Source organism: Megascapheus bottae, chromosome 9 (genome assembly GCF_031878675.1).
Source record: "Megascapheus bottae isolate mThoBot1 chromosome 9, mThoBot2.hap1, whole genome shotgun sequence".
NCBI lineage: Eukaryota > Metazoa > Chordata > Mammalia > Rodentia > Geomyidae > Megascapheus > Megascapheus bottae.
In genome coordinates this window covers 9,654,124-9,678,558 of record NC_143517.1, presented here as the reverse complement: position 1 = coordinate 9,678,558, position 24,435 = coordinate 9,654,124, and the positions used below count along the sequence as shown (strand labels likewise).

General features: G+C 37.2%; 1 protein-coding gene across 1 annotated transcript in view; it reads left to right on the top strand.

Annotated features, from left to right (window-relative positions):
* Positions 1–772: 772 nt before the first annotated feature.
* Positions 773–24,435, top strand: part of Cyp7a1 (cytochrome P450 family 7 subfamily A member 1) — a 35,645-nt gene continuing 11,982 nt past the window's right edge. The window contains exon 1 of the mRNA XM_090338639.1: positions 773–908. The gene's annotated coding sequence lies outside the window, so the exon portion shown is untranslated. The remainder of the gene's footprint in view (positions 909–24,435) is intronic.

Sequence of the window (24,435 nt, the reverse complement as noted above, 5' to 3'; positions counted from 1 at the left end):
CTCACATCACTCTCCTTTACCCTCCTCCCCTGCTCTAACACAATTTCAAGAGGTTTCATTGTTCTATTTGTATTTGTACTGACATTTATTGTAACAACATCCATCCTCTTTCATCCTGTTATCCCTCATCTCCTTGCCCTCATTTCCAAACCCCATCTGAGCTTGGTTCTCTTTCCCTGTGTTCTAAGATCCTTTTGATCAACACTGTTCACCATTTTCAAATATAGTTGCAATAGATTTCAATAATGCACCCTCTAGCTTGGGTTGATAAAATATGAAATTAGGTTAGTATCATGATCAGACAGTCATGTGAGAGTTGAAATAGCATTTCATCATAATTTGAAGTGAGGAAGTCAAAACTTTACCCTTGCCCCACCATGTGATATGTGATTGAGTCTGGCTGTCCCCAAGATGAGAGATGACACAGAATCTTGGGTAAGAGTCTTACCTTTGAGGAACATTCCAGGCATAGACCAGCTCTGAGAATTTGAGCTTTTTCCAGAGCTATAGGGCAATCTTGGTCCTAAAGAGAAGTTCCACAGCTATGGGGTAATCCTGAGCATTTACTTCTGCCTCACTTTCCTCTAAAAATGTTTATAAAGAAAACATTTAAGCATTTACTCTGCCATTTTGAAATGAAGCAACAATGTAACCCATGCAATTTAGCCAGTTGAGTGGGAGGTTCCAGAAAGAAGAACCCAGTTAACTAATGTAAGACTTAGAAATCAACAATTTGCAACCTCCAAGTAAAAGTCTTGTGTCTGAACACAGACACCAGCAGATGGCAAAATCCTTAGGGGAAGTTCGGAAGGAAACTCCATAGTGAAAGAAACCGAGTTGCCTCTCCTGCACGCAGAAGATACAGTACTGTGAAAGAAAGAAACAAGGGGAACTTCCCCACAAAGAAGGTAAGAATCAAACTCAGAGTGAGCCCTTAGGGAGATAAATTTATGTGTGCCAAGGGCTTGGAAAAGCAAGATGGGATCAGGTATAAGTACAGGGAATGATCTTGAGAGGACCAAGAATTTATGTGGGAAGTACCCGGTTTACACCCCTAAATAAGCTGTAAGAAGCAATTCTGAAAAAATAGTTTTAAAATATGTTAATAGAGCTACCATTAAGTATTAAGAAACTATTCACTCATTCTATTAATATGATATTACCATTGTGGCTATGTTAGAGATTTTTACATATTTGAAAATGTATTAAGGCTAATGTGTTGAGATAAAATTCATATGATTTTCTTTTGTACTTTCTTTAAAAAGTAAGACAAAAGTAAGAAAAAGTGATGTGAGGTAGCAGGAATGGGGTATACAGAAGTCTTTTTGTGTGTGCGTTTGCTTTTTAAAAAGTATTTAAAAATATTTTCATTTTTTATTGAGTAGTTGTATTCATTTTTATTGAGTAGTTGTGTAAAGGTTTGTGTTTTATTTTTGGTTTCTTGTGTGCGTATGTGTATGTGTATGTGTGCATGTGCGCGTGCATGTGTGTGCGTGCGTGTGTGTGTGTGTGTGTGTGTGTGTGTGTGTGTGTGTGTGCATGCCTGCCAGTACTAAAGCTTAAACTCAGGGCTCAGGTGCTATCCTTAAGATTTTCTGCCCAAGGCTGACTCTCTACTACTTGAGCTATATCTCCAGTTCCAACATTTTGGTGTTTAGCTGGTGATAAATATCTCGTGGATTTTCTTTCCCAGGCTGGCTTTGAACAGGGATCATCAGATCTCAGTTTTCTGAGTAGCTAAGATAATAGACATGAGTCACCGGTGCTTGGCTAGACATGTTTTTGTTATTCAGAATCTTTCGTAAAATCTAACAATATTTCCAAGACTGGCTGATTCTAGGAATGCCAGGAGGGATTGAAATTTAAAAATTTATTAATGTATTTCAAACATTCACTGGTAAAATTCTTGAGATAGCTGAAGCTAAATAACCTGAAAGCCTTTCTTTTATAATCCGTCTAAATATTAGGTAAAATATAGCCAGTCATACTTTAAATTAAATATCTAATTTGGTAATGCTTTCTCATCCACCTCTTGTCTTATCTTTCTCTTAAGATCCTCAAGGTCTCTCTTTTTTTTGGGAGGTGGGGGGAGTACTGGGGACTGAACTCAGGGCCCGAGCACTGTCCTTGGACTTTCTCAAGGCTAGAGCTCTGCCACTTGAGCCACAGCAACACTTTCAGCAAAAATTTTTCTATTTATGTGCTACCGAGGAATCAAACCAGAGTCTTAGTGCATGCTAAGCAAGCCCGCTACCACTAGGCCACATCCCCAGCCTCTTCAAGGTTTCTTAAGGACACTGAGCATCCTTGACCATGTGCCCTGGTTACAGTGCTCCATTTTGCACAAATAAAAGAACCATGCTGGTTACTCTTTGTCATTCCAGTTTTCCATTCTTACCTTGTTTCTCCTTTTTTTTTTCTTCACTTTTACCTCAAGCCTGTTAATTGCCTACATTTTTCCAGCCATTTGGGATAGAGTTCAGTAGTAATTAAACACTGAAATCACTAATCAAAAATCCTAAAACCGCTAGGAATAATGTGAAAGACATACACTCTCTGACCTTGTGATAGGATAGATATATTTAAATGGTATGTGAAAGTCAAATACTATTTCTAAAAGTACTTTAAAAGTTGGGACATAGAGGCCAAGAATTTCGCCCAGTGGTAGAGTGCTTGCCTAGCATGCACCAAGACTCAGGTTGGATTCCTCAGTACCACATAGAAGTAGAAAAGCCAGAAGTGGTGCTGTGGCTCGAGTGGTAGAGCTCTAGTTTTGAGGAAAAAGCCCAAGGACAGCATTCAGGCCCTGAGTTCAAGCTCCAGGATTGAAAAAAAAAAAGTTGGGTCATATTAAAATTAAAAAAAAAAAACACCTATATGTCAAAAATCTCCACCTGAACAAAGGGAAAAAGTAAGTCTCAAATTAACTGATATGTAATTCTCATAATATACCATGTTTTCTATGCAAAATTTTTGCTATGAGCTGCAAAAATTCAACAAGAAAAAGGCAAGCAACCAGTAGAAAATTGGAAGAATATGGAGCCTGGAGCTCTTGCTCATTCCTGTAATTCTAGCTACTCAGGAGATTGAGAGCTGATGATCAAGGTTCAAAGCCAGCAGGGCTTTGAAAAGGACCTGAGACTCTTATCTCCAATTAACCTCTAGAAAATGGGAAGTGGGGATAAGCTCAAGGGCAGGGTGGTGGTCTTGGGCTGAAGAGCTCAGGGACAGCGCCCAGGCCGAGTTCTAGCCCCATGACTCACAAGAAAAAAAAAAAAAAGAAAGAAAGAAGGAAAGAAAGAAAGAGAAAATTGGAAGAATATGAATAGACACTGAAGAGGAAATTCAAATGATCCACATTTATGAAAAGAATGCCATGCCTTTATTAAACATCAGTAGCATACATTTTTTAAGGAAATGAGCAGTATTTAGCATTCATGAGATTTAAAATTTATGCATCTCTGTAAGATACAAAGGTTTAATGAAGTTATGGAGGCCTAGAAACATTTATTTATCAACATTTCAAAGGACAATTTGGCTGTTCTGGAGAACATAATACCTACAAGTGAGAATTCCACTACCTCCTTCCTACAGTATTTTCTAAACTGCAGAACTGGGCACATTAGTAAATAGTAGAATTAATTTAGTGACACATCTTTTAATATGATGGGATTTAATAAAGTAGGATAATTAAACTAAATTTCAGTAGAAAAATAATAATAGGAAACCAATGAATCTGATGCATTACTATTTTTGGAAGCTGTACCTTTTACTTCTGTGTATATGCTGTCATATCATGAGTCATAAATCAATCCTTCCTCCCTTCCTTCCTTTTTTTCTTTCTCTTTTTCTCTTTTCCCTCTTTCCCTTCCTCTTTCCCTCCCTCTCTCCCTCCCTCCCTCTCTTCCTTCCTTTCTTGCTTTTGTCAGCCCTAGGCCTGGTCACTCTCCTTGAGCTTTCTTCTTTTTTTCCTCAAGGATAGCATTCTATCACTTGAGCCACAGCACCACTTCCAGCTTTTTCTGTTCATGTGGTCCCAAGGAACTGAACCCAGGGCTTCATGTGCTAGACAAGCACTCTGTCACTAAGCTACATTCCCAGACCCCAGAATTTGTGTTTTCTAAATGAAACCCTTACAAGGTAATATGTGAGGCACACATTTAAAAAATGATTCCCTATTTATGTGAGATGAAATATAACTGAGAATCTTGTATTAGTATGTATTAGTATCTTGTATTAATATGTATTAGTAAATCTAATAACCTTCAGTTGCAAATGAGAAATTCATAATAAGACTGAAAAAATGCAGAGAGTAAATAGCCACTGCTAAGGAATGGATAAAGCAGTTTTCTGTGTTCACTCAGTGAACACACAAGAAAAATTGTGGTTAAAATAAATTACAACTGTGTGTATTAGGCTGAATTTCAAAAACAAAGTGCAGCAAAAGACACTGATTTATAGGGAAATGCATGCAGTGTAAAATAGTAAATAGTTAAAGCAAAAATTAAAAGTCTTAGCAACTAAAAATGAAGCACAAAAAGAACCAATACCCCAAATGGGCAAATAAATTAAACCATTCTCAAAAGAAGTACAAATGGCTAATATAGGTAGCGATTTTTTTTTTTTTTGCCAATCCTGGGCTTGAGCTCAGGACCTGAGCACTGTCCTTGGACTTTCTCAAGGTTAGAGCTCTACCACCTGAGCCTCAGCACCACTTCCAGCTATTTTTTCTATGTATGTGGTACCAAGGAATCGAATCCGGGTCTTTGTGCATGCTAGGCAAACAGTCTACCACTAGGCCAAATCCTGGACCCAGGTAGTGATTTTTTTTTATTAAAGAATTTATTAGCATTGATTTTTACATCATGTTTCAAATGATGTGTTTAAAAACAAGTATTCAAGACATAGTGATTTTTAATATCCTTATCCATAAAGGAAATTCAAATTAAAACAATACTGCTATTCCGTGTCACTCCAGTCAAAATGGCCATCATCAAAACCAACATCAATCAATTAATCAAACAAACAACAAATGCTGGTGAGGATATGGAAGAAAAAAGAACCTTTATACAATGTTAGTGGGAATGTAAATTCATCCAGCCACAGTGGAAATCAGTAAGGAGATGCCATAAGAAACTAAATATAAACTCTTATGTGATATTGTTCTACCACACCTGGCCATGTATCTGAAGGAATGTAAATCAGCACACCCTAGAAATACATTCACACTCTTGTTTATAGTAATACTATTCACAATATCTAAGCTCTAGAGTTGCTAAGACGCCCATCAACTGATGCGCGGAAATTAACAAAAAATATTTTATAAATATATGGAATTTTTATCCAGGCAAATAGAACAACAAAATTTTTGCAGGAAAATGGATAGAACTAGAAATGATAATTTTGAGTGAAATAAACAGATATCATAAGCTGTTTCTTATATGAAAAATGTAGGTTTTGTTTTGTTTTATTTGACACTCCTGGGACTTGAACTCAGGCCTGGGCAGGTCCTTGAGCTTTCTCAAGGCTAGTTTAGGTCTACCACTTGAGCCACAGCATCACTTCTAGCCTTTTCTGTGTATGCTGTACCAAGGAATCAAACCCAAGGCTTCATGCATGCTAAGCAAGCACTTTACCACTAGGACACACTCCTAGCCTAGATTTTTTTATTGAAAGACTTTATTAACACTGATTTTTACACCATCTTTCAAATGTCATGTTAACAAACATGTCTTCAAGAAGGGAATCTCTATATGCAATCACTGACACATAGATTTTAGAACATAATTAAAATTAACCTGAGGGTTTGTATGTCATAGATACATACTAATATATGTAATAAAACATAATATCTAGAGTATATAGCCCATCATAGATTTTTATGTCTTGTAGTTATGTTTATATCTCCAAGACCATCTCTATAACCTTGGGTACCCAATTATTGAGTCAACGCTCTTGTACTGTTTGGATCTAATATCCACGTATCAAGGAGACTATGCAACTTTTGTTTTTTTGGTCATGACTTATCTCACTCAACATGATTCACTCTAGTTTTATCTACTTCCCTGCAAATGCCATTATTTTATCTTGTCTGTTGGCTATGTAGAATTCCATTGTATATGTATATACCATATTTTTGTATTCATTCATCTGTAGTGGGGCATCTGGGTTGTTTCCATTGCTTGGGTATTGTGAATAGTGCAGTGATGAACATGGCTGTGCAGGTGTCCTTATCATATCCTGGGTTATGATGTTCAGGGTAGATTCTAGGAGTGGTATAGCTGGATCGTAGGGAAGTTATATTTTTGTTTTTTGAGAAACCTCCAAACTGCCTTCCGGAGTGGTTATACTAGTTTACATTCCCACCAATAGTGCAGTAGGGTTCCACTTTCTCCACAACCCCGCCAGCATTTATCGTTGTCTGAGTTCAGAATATTGGCCATTCTGATTAGGGTAAGGTGGTATCTTAGGTTGATTTTACTTGCATTTCATTTATGACCATGAATAATGAGTATTTTCTCTTGCCATTTTAACCTCTTTTTTTTGATAAGTCTCTCTTTGGTTAGATTTTTTTTAAAGAGGAAAAAACTAAATAATAATATATAAAATGGGGACTGTTAAGGAGTGGGAACCAGTGGGAAGGAAAGGAGAGAATGGTAGAAGGATGATTATGATCAAAGTACTTTATGAAAATAGAGAAATGAAATATGTTAAAATTAGTTTAATGAGTATAGGGTGCAAAGACTAGAGGGGACAAGTTTGATCAAAGTACATTACATGCATGTATGGAAATATCACAAAAATTCCTTTGTATAATTTATGTATGCTAGTATGAGATATGGTTGAGGAGCTGGCTGGCTCATACCTGTAATTTCAGCTACTTAAGAAGCCTTGATTTATTTGAGGACTTCAGTTCAAAGCCTCCCCAAGCAGCAAAGTCCATGAGATTCTTTATCTTCAGTTAACTACCAAAAAAAAGCTGTAGCTCAGAGTGGTAGAAAGCTAGCTTTGAACACAAAAGCTCAGGAACTATGTCCAGGTCCTGAGTTCAAGCCTTAGAACCAGCACGCGCAAGCACACACACACACACACACACACACACACACACACACACACACACACGCGTGCGCGCGCATAACACTTTTTTCATGTATTTTTATTGTAATTAATAGAAGGGTTACATTATATTTGACAGATAAAAGGTGGATTAATTCACATACATTGACACCCTTTCTCATGTCTTGGTCCCCATTTCCCTCCCCCACCCCCACCCCTCATCTTGTTTTCCCCCTTCCCTATCCAATTTCAAATAACCAAATACAAATATATCCAATATATCAGATAACAAAGTCAGATACTGTAACAATATGAGATAACCAAGGGACAGCAAAAGAGATGAGAGATAACATAGTACATTAAGGACAACAATCACTCATTATATGGCTTTTGTTTCTATATCCTAGAGGTCCTTTCATTTACACATGCATAACATTTTTAAGAAGCAAGAAGGGAGGAGAAAAAAAGGGAGGGAAGGAGGGAGGGAGGGCTATCCAGATGCTGGTGGCTCACACTTACCATCCTAGCTGCTTGATGTGCTGAAAATGTGAGGGTTGTGGTCCAAAGCAAGACAGGTCAGAAAAGTCCATGAGACAACCTCTTCTCAGCAGAGAGCTTGGTACAGTAGAGTATGCTTGTCATCCTAAACCACGTGTGACACAGAGAATGGGAGAATTGCAGCTCTAGGCCAAGCAGGGCAGAAAAGTCCATAAGACCTTGTTGCAATGGAGGGAAGCTGAGTAAGGTGCCATAGGCTTGTCATCTCAGCAACCACAAATAGCCTAAAATAGATGGACTATGGTCTAGGTACAGGCTGAGGCAGGAAAAGAAACCTAGTCTCAAAAACAACCAGTAAAACTGTGCTGGAGGCATGACTCATTTGTAGAGTGCCTGCTATCAGGTACAGGACTTGAGTTTAAAACCACAGAACTATCAGAGGAAAAACAATGTCTGAGCAATATTTTATGTTTCATGGAGAAACTTATGGAAAACACATAAGTAGTACTGAAAAAATAAAAATTGAACCCAGGCCACATGTGGTGGGATAAGCCTGTAATCCTAGATACTTAGGAGAAAGTAGGAGAATAGAGGCTCAAGGCTAGCCAGGGCAAAGTCTTGCTGGAAAATTTCCCTGAATAATAAACCAAATGCAGAAGGATTGCAGGTATGGCTCAAATGATAGAGTGTGAGGCCTTGAGTTCAATCCTTAGTACCTCAAAATTAAAAAAAAAATCTTTAAAAAATAAAATTCAGGGGCTGGGAGTTTGGCCTAGTGGTAGAATGTTTTGCCTAGCATGCACAGAGACCCAGGTTCAATTCCTTGGTACCACATATATAGGTTAACAAAGGGGGTGCTGTGGCTCAAGTGGTAGAGCACTAGCCTTGAGAAAGCCAAGGACAATGCTCAAGCAACAGGATTGGCAAATAAATAAATAAATAAAATGAATAAATAAAATAAAATAAAATTCAACTGGGTGCAGTGGCTCATGCCTGTAATCCTAGCTACTTAGGAGGCTGAGATCTGAAGATCATGATTCAAAGCCAGCCTCGGCAGAAAGTCCCTGAGACTCTTATCTCCAATTAACCACTAGAAAACTGGATTTGGCACTGTTGCTCAAGGGGTAGGGCAGTAGCCTTGAGCTGAAGAGCTCAGGGACTGTGCCCAGGCCCAAGTTCAAGCCCCGACAAAAATAAATAAATAAAGTAAAACAAAATTCAAATAGAGGGACTTCAATTACACAGACAATATTTTATGTAAGTGGATAAGAAACATACTATGGTTTGTCATAAACAAAGAAATGATTGTCTCATCCATGTCTCTCCCATGTTGGCTATTAATCCCCATTGTGAAATAATGAATATAAAACATAATTTGACTATAAAAATGTGAAGATCTTTGGGAAATGGTTAGCACTGCACAAGGTCATCAAAATAGGATTCCTGTAATAGAATGTTGGTGTTTTATAAGACAAGAGAGAGATACACACATATACACAGTCCATAAATAGCATATACACCAAAGCATTGCCTTGTCTTTTGGTTCCTTGCACTGCTTTGGAACTTGTAGGAAGTCATTTCTTTAAAGCCTACACAGTTTGTACTATTGGATTAATTGCAACAGAAAATAGATTAAAAGAGGGCACATATGTGTTCATTATAGTATTTTTGGTTCCAACAATATTCAGTTTAAGAGAAAAGTGAAATACTATTGGGCTATCTTAACACAGTCTGAAAAAAGCATTTAATAAAATTAGATATGCAGCCAGGATCCAGTGGCTCACACCTGCAATCCTAGCTATTCAGGAGACTGAGATCCAAGAATCATTGTTCCATGCCAGATCAGGCAGACTTATGTACAATTAATGACCAGAAGACCAGAAGCAGTGCTATAGCTTCAAGTGGCAGAGGGAAAGAGCTCAGGGACAGTGCCCAGGCCCTGAGTTCAAACCCCATGACTGCTTCCCGCCCAAAACAAACCCAAAAAGCAAAAGCAAAAACAACTACATGTAATCTTAATTTGAAAATATTTAGATATCTAGAAAGAGAAGAATATATCCATAATATAAACACCTAAGAATAAAGTGACACATGTTAATAAGTTTATGAATATACAAATATATATTTTATTTGTACAACTTTACTAGAGATTAAATACCCAAGCAGTTAAACAAATTGCAAGGTGAGAAGACTCCATCATGTAAAAATGCTCAGGACAAACACTAAAAACTCATTAAGGTTTTAATACTGTTGTCACAGAAATTCTGATCCATTTCTGGAAAATGTCTCTTATTGAATGCTAAAGATCCCTTCAAGGCTGCTTATCCTAAATGATTTGTCCAACTTCAGGGCATGCTTTCTTTCTAGTGCTTTCCTCAAGGGTAGACCCAGAGAATCCTGGTAAGTATATGACTACAGAAGGTTAGAGAGTAGAATCAAGGAATTTCTCTGTAGCATTCACTAATTCTTAAAGACCTTGATTTCTATGTGTTACAAGTTCCAAGTCAAAATTTCAATTGCAATCATCTTGGCTTTATTTAACCATACAATGCAGGCTATTTCATGGAAATGGCCAATAGTAGGTTTATATAATAACTTGTAGTATAATAACTAGCTCTATAGATTCCAGGGTTATTAAATTCCCATGAAGAGCTATACATAAATAAATCATGAAGTATGACCGTGACTCATAGGGAGGTGAGTGATCTATGCAGAGGAAGGATAACTTTGTGGTAGGAAGCCTAGGAAAAAGCCATCCCTAATCAAGTTATTTAAGTCATTACCATCAGTGACAAGATAGATTGAAAGAGGACGTATTGTCAAGGAAGGCGTATCACTTCTGTATCCTGCCAGATTTGTAACACAAATTTAGAGTCTTTGGAAAAGACAGAATTCAAAGATTGACTAAATAATAACTGCTCTATAACTTACAACATGACAAAGTCATACATGTTAAGGAAAGATTGGAGAGGTTTTCCAAACTATTCCAGAACAAGAGTACTATTCCAAGCTTGCTCGAGACCAAAGGGATGTGTCATCAGGAGATGTGACAATGAATGCTATAGGAGATCCCAAACAGATCTGGCTTTAATAATGCTATTAGACCCAGCCTTGTTCTATTTCTTGCTGCTGTTTTATACATTCACTCTACCCTCTGCCAGGCAAGCTGGTGGGGGTGTGCTGATGTCCTATTTTCTCATGTTTAATTCTTACCCTCTCAGCAATATTGCAGAGACTCCTATCCCAGTTTGTTCAAAATTCTTATTGAACAGTTTTAGATTATGAACCATCTCCTTATAAGCACTGTAGCTAGAGGGATTGTAAACCATTATTAGTAGGATTTGGGTCCTTTGTTTAGTCCTGAACAAGCAGTATAGCTAGGTGAGTTCAACATTCTGATTCTTTACTCATGCATTACGGACTTTTTTCTAGAGCTTCTTGGTTATCTGTGTGATTCACTGCCCTGAAACATTTTTTTTAAACCAGTCCCGGGGCTTGAACTCAGGGCACTGTCTTTGGGCTTTCTCAGGGCTAAAGCTCTACTACTTGAGCCACAGCACCACTTCTGTTTTTTTCTATGTATGTGGTACCAAGGAATTGAACCTGGGTCTTTGTGCATGCTAGGCAAGACCTCTACCACAAGGCCCCCTATGAAGCTTTAAAAAAAACTTTAAAAAGTGTCAAGCTTTATTACATGCATGATTTCTGTGAGCTAAAACTATGGATGCAGTATGGAAGGAATGTTGTGCCTTCGCTTCTCAATGCCTAAGACCCAGTCTTGAATGATCCAACTGAGACAGCTGAGACATCTTAACTATATCAAATGTCTTGGACCTTTTTTTTTTTGCCAGTCCTGGGCTTGAGCTCAGGGCCTGAGCACTGTCCTTGGACTTTCTCAAGGCTAGAGCTCTACCACTTGAGCCTCAGCACCACTTCCGGCTTTTTTCTATGTATGTGGTACCGAGGAATCGAACCCAGGTCTTCGTGCGTGCTAGGCAAGCACTTTAACCACTAGGCCAAACTCCAGGCCCATGTCTTGGACCTTTTCATGAAGTTTTGTTTTGTTTTTTTCTCCCCTCTGTTTTTTATCTACTGTGGCTTACAATGTTCAAAATAGCTTTCTTTCCGCCCTCATCTATTTAGAGTTCTGACAGGAGCACTGGTGAATCTGGCTTTTCTTGAATCCTTCTCAAGTGGAAACTCGGGGTTATTTCTATTTTTTATTTTTGTCAGTTGTGGGGCTTTAACTCAGGGCCTGAGTGCTGTCCCTGAGCTCTTCTGCCCAAGGCTTTAACGCTCTACCACTTTTAGCCACCTCTGGTTTTTGAGTAGTTCATTGGATACTAGAGTCTCACAGGGACCTTTCTGCCCGGGCTGACTTTGAACTGTGATCCTGATTTCAGCCTCCTTAGTAGCTAAGATGATAGGTGTGAGTCACTGGTGTCCAGCTCATGTTGTTTTTTAAGCACAGAAACGATTCTCAGAAGGAGTCTACTCAGGAACCTTGCTACAAGTCTAAGTTGCAGCATTGAGAGTCCTGGCCAATCAAATTACAAAGGCATCTCATATTCAAAAGGAGGGTAGTCTTCTCTCAACTAAAAGAGTGTTGCATAATTGGCAGCCATATTTCCTCCACCACAGAAGAAACTGATGGAGTCCACTCCTCTGAACAATATAAATTAAATGGAAAGAAGTAACCACCAGGGAAGAAACTGAACTGCACTCTCAGAAGACAATGGAATGGACATGGTGAAGGATGTGTATGGCCACATGAGCACTGCAGTGACAGAATTGTGGGAGTCTGCTTGAAACTAAGAAACCTCTTGGGAAATAGTCCTAAGTGGCCACCAATGATTGAAGTGTTCTGGAAACTCATTTTTGAGGATCTTATTCACAGTTGTTAGAGGAGAAAATCCTTCTGTTTAGTTGGATGACCAGACTCCTTATCAGACATTGGGAACCCAAGACAGGACAAGCATTTTATCTTGGGGAAAGCATTTGATAAGAATGGGAGTAAAGGTCAACTAACTTTGCATCCCAGATCAAGACTGACAAGAACTCAGAGGAAGAGAAAGACAAAGCAGTCTGGGAAGAAACTAAGAAAAACTTACTCTCTCCCACACAGGGTAGTAGATACTCACAAGGACAGAAGAGAGTGAAAAAATCAGGGGCAAATGACAGTGGTGTCCTGTGTCTCTTTATGCTAAAGCACAACTACTGCAACATAGTCCACTTCTCTTAGAGACAATGTTTCTTCCTCAGTGGTCAAGTTTCATTCCAAGCACAAAGAGGACACAGAGGAGGAATTTGAAGTCTTCATGGAGCTAGGAGCTGGTGTTAAGAGAATAAAATAAAGGAGGAAAAAAACCCATAATTGTCAGCGTAGAATGTAAAACAGAAAAACACTTATCTGTGTTTTATTGTTATTTGTCTACTGGATTTTCTGGGCAAAGAAGAGCAGCCTGAAAAAAATGGGATTATATATAAAAGTGAGGAAAGGTTTATAAATTCAGCTACTCGAGAGGCAGAGATTGGAAGGATCTATGTTCTGGGAGAAAAGGAGAGACCCTCTCAAGAAACTAACTAAAGCAAAAGAAAGGAATGGTAGCATGGCTTATGCGATCTGCCTAGTTTAAACTTCCATGCTTCAAAAAGAAAAAGTAGGAGAAACTGGAGAATTCTGCTCATTTTCCTACTACCCAATGGCAGCGTTTGTTAGCTTGTAATTTAAATGTCATTGATTCACTCATTTTGTTGGAAATTGATGTTTCCTCTTGTCTTTTTCACATATACTAAAGGAAATTTTTTAATTTGGGTTACTCTTTTATTTTAAAATATAAGTATTTTTATTAAAGAATTTATTAATATTGATTTTACATCATACTTCAAATGAAGTGTTTAACAATCAAGTATTCAAGAAGAGAATCTCTATATACAATCACTGGCACTTAGATTTTAGAACATAATCAAAATTAGGCTGAGGGTTTGTATAACATAGATACATAATAATCTATGTAATAAAACATTATGTCTATAGAGTCATCAGTTTTTATGTCTATGTAGTTATGCTTATATTTCTAGTACCATGTCCATATCATTGGGTATGCAACTTTTGAGTCCTCGCTCTTGTATGTTTGGATCTAATAGCCACATATTAAGGATACCATGAGCCTTTTGTTCCTTTGGTCTTGACTTGTCTCACTCAACATGATTCGCCCTAGATTTATCCACTTCCCTGTGAATGCCATTATTTTATCTTGTCTGTTGGCTATGTAGAATTCCATTGTATATATATATACCACATTCATCTGCAATAGGGCATCTGGATTGTTTCCATCACCTGGCTATTGTGAATAGTGCAGAGATAAACATAGCTGAGCTGGGCTATGATGCCCAGAAGTGGTATGGTGGGATCGTAGGGAAGGTCCATTTCCAGTTTTTAAAGAGACCTCCACACTGCTTTCCAGAGTGGCTGAACTAGCTTGCAATCCCACCAGCAGTGCAATAGAGTTCCTTTTTCTCCACAACCCCATCAGCATCTATCATTGTCTTGAGTTCAAAATCTTGGCCATTCTTGTTGGGGTAAGGTGGTATCTTAGGGATGTTTTTATTTGCATTTCCCTTATGATGATGGATGATGAACATTTTCTCATATGCTTTTCTGCCATTTTAATCTCTTCTTTTGATAAGTCTCTCTTTAGTTCCCTTGCCCATTTAGTGAATAGTTTGTTGGGTTTGGAGGGATTAGTTTCTTGATTTCCCTGTAGATACTGGATATTAAGCATTTGTCAGATGTATTATTGGTAAATATCTTTTCCCAGTTGCTTGACTGTCTCTCTACTTTTGTGGATATGCATTTATCTGTGCAGAAACTTTTTATTTTTAGGTAGTTTCTATTTATTGAGTCTCCAATCTGTTGTGATCCTGGGGATTCTGTTCAGGAATCTTTTGCCTATATGTTCCAGTATCTCTCCTACTCTGTCAGGTAGCAGTTTCACAATTTCCAGTCTGACATTGAGGTTTCTGATCCACTTTGAGTTAATGCTTGTGCATGGTGAAAGGCTAGGGTCAATTTTTAGTTTTCTGCATGTGGTTGTCTAGTTTTGCTAGCACCAATAATTGAATAGACTGTGTTTGTTCCACTGTATATCTTTGGCTCCTTTGTCAAATACAAGTTGACTATAGGTATGTGGTTCTATTTCTGGATCTTCTATTTTGTTCCAAGTAAAGGAAAATTTTATTTTATTACTCTTTTATTGTAGGGATAATGTATAGAGGGGCTACAGGTACATTTGTCAGGTAGTATGTGCATTACTTCTCACATATTGATACCCCTTCCATGTTTTTGTCCCAATTTCCCTTTCTCAATTCCCTCTCCCAATCATCTTGTTTCCCCCTTTCCCTTTCCTATTTCAAATAAACAAATAAACATAGATACAATATACCAGGTAACAAAGTCAGATATAGTAACCACATGAGATGAACCATGGGGGAAAAAGAGAAGAGAAATAACACAGTACATTAAGAACAACAATAACATATTATATAGCTCTTGTTTCCATACTTTGGAGATCCTTTCATGTAGCTTCATTCTATATGACCTATGTATTTAGGTTTGTGCTATTGTAATCCTCTACTAGGAGAGTCTTAGGTATGGACTTATTGTTACAAATGAGGGAAACCATGGAGCCTATGATCCTTTGAGTCTGGCTTGCTTCAATATGATTTTTTCCAAGTCTTTCCATTTCCTTACAAATAGGGTGATGTCATTCTTTCTGATGACAGCATAGAATTCCATTGTGATCCATTAGATCCATTCTTGATCACTCATCTACTGAGGGGCATCTGGGTTGGTTCCAGATCTCTGCTATGGTAAATAATGCTGCAGTGAACATCGTTGTGCTAGTGGCTTTAGTATGTCTTTGTTTCTGGACATTTGTGTAAATGCCAAGTAGTGGAATTGCTGGGTCATAGGGGAGCTCTATGTTTAGTCTTTTGAGGAATAACCACACTGCTTTCCATAGTGGTTGAATGAGTTTGCACGTCCACCAACACTGTAGTAGTGATTCCTCCTGGCCACATCCCACATCTATTATTATTAGATTTCTTTTTTTCTTCCCATATATTTTTATTGTAATTAATAGAAGGGATACATTATATTCACCAGATAGAAGATGCATTACTTCACATACATTGATACCCTTTCTCATGTCTTGGTCCCCATTTCTCTCCCCCCTACCTCCTTATTATTAGATTTCTTGATAAAGTCAATTCTAACTGGAGTGAGGTGGGATCTTAGATTTGTTTTGATTTGCATTTCTTTTATGGCCAGAGATGTTGAGCATTTCTTCATATGTCTATAGGCCATTCTCATTTCCTCTTCAGAGAAGTCTCTCTTTAAGTTAAAAGGGAATTTTATACCCTAGTTTATAGTTCTCTTGAAACCTGAATTGGAAAGGCAAAAGTCTAGTGTTAGTATTTATAAATAGCCCCAAACAGCTTAATCTTGGAGTTTTTTAGTAATAGGTTTTGAACCTAGTATTATAGGATTATATATATATACATATATATATACACTATATACTAGATAGTATATATTGTACTATATTATATACCATATAGTATATTATATATACTATATATGTGTAGATAATATATAGTGTGTATATAGTATATTCTATAGTATATGCTATATATTATAGTACATAGTATATAATATATAGTTATATATTATATGGTTATTATATATGACATGATATGGGTATATACTATATTATATAACTATATATAGTACACTAGGCTATATAGTATACTATATATAATTATATAGCATATAATATATATTATATAATATTAATATAGTATAATATAGTATATAATACATATATCCACATATTCATGTCTTCCTATCCCACAGTAGAGAGAGGGTGGAAAAATAGATGAAAGATAACTATGGCTTCACTTGACAGCTAACTATTTTTTTAAACTAGATTCTTAGAATAGTTAATTTAAAGTCTTGTTCAAAGTACTTCCGAGCAAATATTAATGTTTTATACCACATTACCCCCTTCATTTTCCCTGCTAATTACTTGAATTAACTCACTAAATTAGAAAGACAACCAGTATCCCCCCAAACTTTTCTACCAACAAGACACAAGAACCCAAAGGCCCCATTTAACCCAAAGGGGACTAGTGTTGGGCAAAATTTCATCTATTTGTCAGTAGATTCTAGTTTCCTTCTTTTTTTTTCCCCCAGTCCTGGGGCCTGTCCTTGGGTTTTCCTCAAGGCTAGAGCTCTGCCCCTTGAGCCACACCACCACTTCCTGCTTTTTCTATGTTTGTGGTACCAAGGAATGAAATCTGTGTCTTCATGCATGCTAGGCAGGCACTCTACCACTAAGCCAAATTCCTGGCTCCACTAGTTTTTAAACATATATTCACATGATTAAAATTAATTCCCGTTGTCAATGTCACACTCAGATGGTGAATACCTAGTACCATACCATCAGTTACACAAATATTCATTTTTTGTTGATGAGAATGCAAAATTGTACAGCTGGTATGGTAATTTATAATTGCAACACAATCTCCCAACACGACTACTGGGTGCCAACCTTACCATGGCTTCCTTGTATTAATATGTCCCCTTTTTAAGTTTTACCTGAAACTACTGTGGTCCAAAATTACTAAATGAAAAATCCAGAAATCATCCATTATTTATAAAGTATGTGCCTTTCTGAGTTGCATATGATAACCTTTCTCCATTCTTTTTTTTTTCCAGTCCTGGGCTTGAGCTCAGGGTCTGAGCATTGTCCTTTGGCTTTTTCAAGGCTAGGGCTCTACCACTTGAGCTACAGCACAATTTCCTGCTTTTTGTATTGAACCTGGGTCTGCATGCATGCTAGGCAGGCAAGCACTACCACTAGGCCAAACTCCCAGCTAGAACCTCTCATCATTCTTATCACCTTCTGTGGGATGGGAAGCATCCATTTGTCCTACATAGCCATTCTGTGTACACAAGCCACCCATCAGTCACACAGCAGGCATCTCAACTATCCCATCAACTATCTAGACGCTATAGTGCCTTTGTTTTTGTGACACTTTTTAGTCAACGGCTTACAAACAGAATCATGACATTGGTTATTTGGATATGTCAAATCTCAGCATTTTATCATGCTTTCTTTATATAAAGGGGTTAAACTAAATAAGAAAAGAAAAAAGTAAATGCCAAAGTGTCTGAGATCTGTAGTAAAGATGAATCATCTATTCATAAAATTGCAAAAAAGAAAAAAAAAGAAATCTGTGTCAATTTTGCAGTTGTACACAACTTGCAAAAGTTGTGTTTTAGTTAATAATAAGTCTGTGGTTCAGATTGAAAAGGCATTGCATTTGTCAGTGGAAGCATGTTCCAGTTGATGGCATCAGAAAACACTCAGGCTGAATGAAGACTTAGGGACTCCTTGAAATGGGTGATACCAGGTATAAAAATCACTTTAGAGGCTCTATATTCCAATTAAGGAGCAGCTTCCATAGGTTCAAGTGAGGTGAAAAGTTATTAGAAGGAAAGAATACCATCTAAAACAAGTCTAAAATCAAGTTTCACACAAGCACTTGTTTTCTTATGTTTACCAGAAAGATGAATAAATTGCAATTAAGGCATTTTGAGTGAAAGGGAAAGACTACATTTATATAGTTTATTAATTATACTGTTCTAGCTTATTATTTTCCTATTATTTATTATTAAAGACACTTAAAGTTCCTAATATATAAATTAAATTTTACCACAAGTATATATGTATATGGGGGAAAACCCATAGTATGTGTTGAGTATTTGTGATTTTGCCCAGTTGAGGCCTTGGGCTATCTCCTTTGCATATAGTTGTACACTAGAGGGCAGTATGTACATTTACTTCGCTAAGTGACATTACACCAAAAGTTTTAGTGCTAAGAACAATTAACATTTGCTCAAAGAATGAAAAAATCCTTTTACTATTTTCATATCACTATATGGTTTGTTAATGTGACTGTAACATGTCTGATATTGTTCAAAAACGCACAGTACAGGAAAAGGCAAGCCAATGTATAACATAATCTGTTTAGACCTGAAAAACATTCTATAATGACAGGTAAATCTACCAATTACTAAAACTATAAAGTTATCAAACATTTCTTTTTTTTTGACAGTCTTGGGGCATGAGCTCAGGGCCTAAGCACTGTACTTGGGTTTTTCTCAAGGTTAGGGCTCTATCACTTAAGCCACAGCTCCACTTCTGGCTTTTCCCATTCAGGTGGGAACCAAACCTGGGTCCTGGTGTATGCTAGGCAAGCACTCCACCACTAGGCCAAACTCCAGCCCCAAGTTATCAAACAGTTCTAAACACATGCAACTAACAACAAATTCTGAAAACATGTGAAACAAAATTGCCAGAATTGAAGGGAGATTAGACAATTCAACAATTACAATTGGAAAACACAATACCTCACTTTAATAATGGATAAGCAATAGAATGAAGCCAGTAACAAACTGAAAGGCATGAGCAGCACTACCATCAAATGATACCTAACAGACATTCTTTAAACTCTAGCCAACAATAGCATAAATTCCTTCTCAAGAATATTTGTAACAGTACATACAACAAATACGTGACAGGACATAGTATAAGTCTCAGTAAAGTTAAAAGAATAGAACTTCATACAGTTGTACGAAGTGTGTATTCTAACAAATAACAAAATTAAATTACAACTCAATAACAGAAAAACTCATGAGTATGTGGAAAGTAAACAAAAAATAAAACAATAAAGAATCTTTTGATGAATGAAGAAAAACAGACAAGACAAAAAACTAATATATTGCAGCAAAAATAGTATTAAGAAAATTATTACTAAAATCCATATATTAATAAAGAAGAAAAGCCTGTAATCCTAGCTACTCAGGAGGCTTAGATCTGAGGATCGAAGATCAAAGCCATCCAGGCAAGAAAGTACCTGAGACTCATCTTCAACTAACCACCAGAAAAGTGGAAGTGGCACTATGGCTCAAGTAGGTAGAGTGCTAGTCTTGAGCTGAAGCACTCAGAGACAGTGCCCAGGCCCAGATTCACTGACCAAAAACAAAACAAAAAAAAAGGAGCAGGAGGAGGAATAAGAAAAGAAGAAAGATATCACTAATATCATAACCTTTAATCTTGAGAACCTGGAGAAATATGAGCAGGATAAACCCAAAATAAGAAGCAAGCAGCAAAGAAGTAAAATGGAATAGAGAGCTGAAAACAATTCAGGTAATCAACAAGGCAGAAGTTGGTATCCTGTAAAAAATCAACAAAGTTGACAAACCTTTAGCAAAATGGGAGGGTGATGCAGTAGATGGGGAGAAGGAAGATGAGAGAATCAAGAGAGAGAAAGCGATCAAGATAGATCAGATTATTACAGTTAAGAATAAAAGAGCTAGGCACAGGTAGCTAGTTGGGAGACTGAAATCTGAGGACACAGGTTATCAGTTCAAAGTCAACCTGAGAAGAAAAGTATGAGATACTCTATCTCTAATTAAGCAGCAAAAATGCTGGACTGAGGGTATGACTTAAGTGGTAGTCAAACTATAAAGCCAAGAATTCAAACCGTGATGCCAGAACACACACACATCCCTCCTTATAAAATGATATTATTACTAAATTAATACAAATAAATATTAAAGTGCTGAGAGCAATCTTGTACAAGAAAATCAAATGAACTAACTGGACTAGATATATCTGAGAATAGAAAGCTACTAAGACGATTGAAGTCAAAATTTCTTTACAATGACAGTTTCAGAATGACGTGGCTTTTATTGATGAGCTTCATCAAATATTTCAAGAAAATACAGCATTAATCCTTTACACATACATCAAGAGACAGGAAGAGAAGGAATAAATAACTCCCTAAACCCATTATTTGTCTCAGTATTACTGAATACCAAACTCAAAGATATTACAAGTAAAATCACCTCCTGACTCCTTTGTGAGTAGATGCAAAAATCCTCAAGAAACCAAACATATCAACATGTACTAGCATTATATAAGATGACCAAGGGAACGTAGCCAAAGAATGCAAAAATGATTCAACATAAAATTCAACTATGAAACACACCTTTTAATTTAATAAGGGGAAAATCTTACATAATTACTCAGTAGAGACAGAAAAAGCATTTAATAAACACCTACCTCCTTTTATGAAAAACAATGCATAAGCTAGAAACAGAAGGAACCACCTTATCATGATAACAGACATCTATGTCAAATTAAACTGAAATAGTTTCTCCTTAATATGGATATATATGTATCTATATCTGCATTTACCACTACTACACAATATGCTGAAGGTCCAGTGCAGTTTGCAACAAAAATGAATAAAAGGAGACATACCTCTAATACTCCATGAGCCTGAATTAGAGGTGAGGCTAAAATGAGAGCTCCTGCCTAGCATGGCTGAAGCCCAGAGTTCAATCCCCAGTACCACAAGGGGCAAGGTACAATTTGAATAGACATATTCCCAATCCAAAGCCCCTAAGTCACTTTAACAAGGCTTCCCCAACCCACTCCATCATGCTCTCCCACTGACCTCAGTCTTCATGCTACAGTTGGCTCTACCTTTAGAAAGGGCAAAGTATTACTCTGAGACCATCTGTGTCTATTATAATCACTTATGAATTCACTCCATATATATGATTACTTTTATTTAAAGCAACATGACTGGTCTTTCCTCTCTCCCTCTCCTTTTCCCTCTTTCTCTCCCCTTCTCTGTCCTCTCCCCTTAGGTTCTTCCCTTTCCATCTCTCTTTCTTCCCCTTTCTCCCTCCCCTTTCTCACTCCCTCCTGGTGTCTTCTTACAAACCCTCCCCTTCTTTTCCCTCCTTCCTTTTCCCTTTCTCTTTCTTTCATTTTTTCTCTTCCTCCCCACCTAGACCTCTCTTTCCTTCCCATTCCTCCCTTCTGCTTCCCTGATCCCTGTCTCCCTTCCTTTCTTTTTGTTTTCTTCACTGTAGTGCTGAAAATGAACCCAGAGCTTCATTCATGCTAAGCAAGCATTTCACCAATGAGCTACATCCCCAGCCTTGTTGATCTCATTTCTTGTTTTTTTTTCTCAGATATTTTTATTGTAATTAATAGAGGGGTTACAGTTATATTCACCAGATAGAAGGAGCATTACTTCACACACATTGATACCCCTTTTCATGTTTTTGTCCCCATTTCCTTCTCCCACTCCCCCCTCATCTTGTTTTCCCTCCTTCCCTTTTCTATTTCAAATAAACAAATAAATATATATACAATATGCCAGATAACAAGGTAAGATACTGCAATAATATGAGAATAACCAAGGGACAACAAAAGAGATGAGAAATAACATGTACATTAAGAACAACAATCATACATTATACAGCTCTTATCCTGGAGGTCCTTTCCTATATGGCCTTATATATGTAGGTTTTGAGCTATTGTAATCCTCTGCTAGGATACTCCAAGGTTTGTACTAATTATTACAATGACGGAAACCATTGAGCCTGGAAGGGATCATTACTACACTGTTGGTGGAAGTGTAAACTCGTTCAACCACTATGGAAAACAGTATGATGGTTCCTCAAAAGACTTAGAACTCCCCTATGACCCAGTAATTCCATTCCTTGGCCATTTACTCAGTTGTCCAGAAACAAGGATATACTAAAGCCACTAGCACAACGATGTTCATTGCAGCACTATTTACCATAGCAAAGATATGGAACCAACTCAGATGCCCCTTAGTAGATGACTGGATGAACAAGATGTATTTATACACAATGGAATTCTATGCTGCCATCAGAAAGAATGACATTGCCTAGAGCAAAATCTTGATACATAAAGCCATATAGTATGAAGCTAATTGAAAGGACCTCCAGGATATTGAAACAAAAGCCATATAACGAATGATTGTTGTCCTTAATCTACTATGTTATCTCTCATCTCCTTTGCTGTCCCTTGGGTATCTCATATTGTTACAGTATCTCACTTTGTTATCTGATACATTGAATTTATTTGTATTTGGTTATTTGAAATTTGATAGGGAAGGGGGGAAAACCAAGATGGGGGTGGGGGAGGGTAATGGGTACTAAGACATATGAAAGGGTATCAATGTAAGTGAATTAATGCACCTTCTATCTGGCAAATATCATGTAACCCTTTTATTAATTACAATGAAAAATATATTTAAAAAAAAGAATGACATTGCCCTATTTGTAAGGAAATGGAAAGGCTTGGAAAAAAACCATATTAAGTGATGTTTATCTCATTTCTTTTTTCGTATTTATTCATTTTTATTAAAGAATTTATTGACATTGATTTTTACATCGTATTTCAAATGACATGTTTAATAAACAAGTATTGAAGAAGGGAATCTCTAGATATAATCACTGGCACTTAGTTTTAGAACATAATTAAAGTTAGGCTGAGGGTTTATATGTCATAGATACATATTAATCTGTTAATAAAACATTATGTCTATAGAGTCACAAATTTTTATGTCTATATAGCTGTTTTTATATTTCCAATACCATGTCCATAGCATTGGGTATGCAAATATTGAGTCATCAGTCTTGTACTGTTTGTATCTAATAGCCACATATTAAGGAAAGAAAGAATGACATCACCCCATTTTTAAGTTAATGGAAAGACTTGGAAAAAATCATATTAAGTGATGCTCATCTCATTTCTTAAAAGAAACCATATTCGTGGGGCAGGAACATGGTCTAGTGTTAGAGTGCTTGCCTAGCATGCACAAAGCCCTGGGTTGGATTGGGATATATATTCTGAGATCCTGAGCAGGTTCTCATCCCACACAACACACTAGTATAGAGTACTACTTCATACTGTTGTGTACACAGGCACAAGGAATTATAGCTATGGGGGAACTCTGATAAACTTAGACCTTCTTGCTATGAAAGCCCTTTCTTCATAACACTCGCCTATCCTTCCCTGCTGTTACGGAAAGTCCACAGGGCAAGGGTCACAGTGGTGGTGTTTGCTTGCTTGGTTTCCCCACATCCCACGGCTGACTCATGCCTGACACATGTGGATACTGCTCAGGGTGTGTGTGTGTGTGTGTGTGTGTGTGTGTGTGTGTGTGTGTGTAGCATAGAGAGAGAGAAAGAGAAGCAGACAGAAAATAGATACAAATTTACCAGCTGAAACAGCTTTACAAAGAAAAATAGAAAGAGTTGGCCAGGGAGGCATTATTCAATATTTGATTTGAAGCACCCGTCATTATGCTAAAACACATCAAGACATCATAAAACCTATGCACAGTATCTTAGGCAGGGTACTCCTTCAGAAATGTTTTGGGTATTTTCTTGTAATCCATGCATGGTTTTGACAATGATAACAAGCAGTGTGAATTCCTATTCTCCAGATTATTATAGGCAGCCTATTAAGATGCCTATAATACTAATTATACTAATTATAGACATGTGAAAATAGCAAGAAGCATCATTCTTGGAAGGAATGGTGTAAAATATGTATATCGAGAAAACTTGAAGAAATATGTATAGTTGAGTCTCTGATTCTCTGTGTGTCTGTGGGCATATATGTGTGTGTTTCCTGCATTTTTGTTATATAAAGAAGAAATTGTAAGCCAGGCACTGGTGGCTCATGCCTGTAATCCTAGCTTCTCAAGAGGCTGAGACCTGAGGATTGCAGTCCAAACCCAGCCCAGGCAGAAAAGTCCATGAGACTTTTATCTCCAATAAACTCTCAGAAAAAGCTAGAAATGGTAGAACGCTCTTGGATACAAAGAGGCTCAAGGACAGTGCTCAGGCTCTGAGTTCAAGCCCCAGAACTGGCAAAGAATAAGAAGGAGGAAGAGAAGAAGAAGGAGAGGAAG